This window comes from Echinops telfairi, unplaced genomic scaffold, assembly GCF_000313985.2.
Source record: "Echinops telfairi isolate 266 unplaced genomic scaffold, ASM31398v2 ScPeMD7_7475;HRSCAF=8513, whole genome shotgun sequence".
Taxonomy (NCBI): domain Eukaryota; kingdom Metazoa; phylum Chordata; class Mammalia; order Afrosoricida; family Tenrecidae; genus Echinops; species Echinops telfairi.
Genome location: NW_022111379.1, coordinates 18,379,633 through 18,381,221, shown reverse-complemented (window position 1 = coordinate 18,381,221; position 1,589 = coordinate 18,379,633).

Genomic DNA, 1,589 nt, shown 5'->3' with positions numbered 1-1,589 from the left:
GAAGGCCCAGGGGTCAACTCTGACAGGAATGCTGGAGGAGGTTGCTGCAGGGGGTGGAGTGGCCAGGAGAGGAGGACATGTGTGTTTAGATGGGCTCAGGAGAAAGACGGGAGAGGGAGGAGGGGGTGGAGGGCCAGGAGGTGTAGTGCCCAGCTCCTAAAGGAAGTTTCTGGATGAGAGGAGCATGCCCCAGCCCAGCCAGCATGCAGGGGCCCTTTGTGGTCCAGGCCAGGCTGTCCAAAGCCCCACAGAGGGTGCCACGCACAGCCGCTGAGCCCCGAGCCTTATTGGAAGGTGGGGTAGTGAGCTCCTGCGAGGACCTCAGGCCCAGGCACTGGGCAGGCGTGAGAGGATATGGCTTCTGCCATCAGGGCTCCAGCTAAAGCAAAGTCACGCTGTCGGGGCCACAGGGACCCTGGGGGAAGCTGGCTGTGCTTCCAGCAAGGAAGCACCCCTGACCACGTCAGAGCTGACAGCTGATGTCACTTCCACCTCCCCATTCTGACCTGTGTCCTACCACCCCCCAGAGTTGGTGTGTGCGCCCCCAAAACCAAATCAAGCCAAACACATGACCCTCAAGTCAGTGCCGACTCACCGTGACCCGTTAGGACAGGGTAGAACGGCCACCTCTGTGGGTTTCTGAGACTGTAACTCTTCACGGGAGTAGAGAGCCTCATTTTTCTTCCAAGGATCCACTGGTGGTTCCAAACTGCTGACCTTGCGGTTTGCAGCCCAACACATAACCACCAGGGCTCCTCGGATGAATGCAACAGACAGGTGCGAGAGAGAGGGAATAGCCCAGGGACCTGGGCAGGCTCCCTCCTGCCCTCTGTGCCCAAGCTTCCTCCCTGCCAGATGGGATTGAACCAGGCCCTCGGGAGCCCCCTCACTCGTTGCTGCTAGCTTCATGGGGATCCCTGGCAGGGCCCAAGGAACAAGGCGGGTGGGAATCTTGCCCATGAAGGCAGGCTTGGGAGCTGGGATTGTCGGACACAACAGAGTCCAAGTGCCTGGTGGCACAAGGGTCACCCACTTGCTGGAGCCCAGAGGTTGGTGGTTTGAGGCCCCTGTCTGTCCTGAGGAAGAAAGACCTGACCATCTCTCTGCTTCTGTGCAGACAGTAACCTGGGAGAAAGACCCTCTTTGGCAGTTCTGCTCGGCCCCCTGGGCTCACTGGGAGTCAGAATCAACACCACACACCTGCCAGCATAAGGCACAGTCCTTTTGAAGAGATTCAATTTCTCCTCAATTTTGTTTTGACCTTCCTGCTGCTGCAGGGAGCTCTGGTGGCCTGTGGCTTACGTGTTGGGATGCTAACTTCAAGGCTAGCTGTTTGAAACCCGTAGTCGTTCTGCAGAAGAAAAATGAGGCTTTCTGCTCCTGTAAAGACTGATAGTCCCAGAATCCCACAGGGTGGTTCCAGTCTGTCCGACAGGGTGGCCACGCACCAAAACTCTACTTGCTCGTCGTTGGTTTGGGGTTTGTTTTGTTTGGCTTGGCTGCTACCCTGAACTGTTCTCTGCTCTCCTCCCAACACCGCCTTCTGCGGCTGTCACCACCTGTCTGTCTGTCTGTCCCAGACTCAGAAC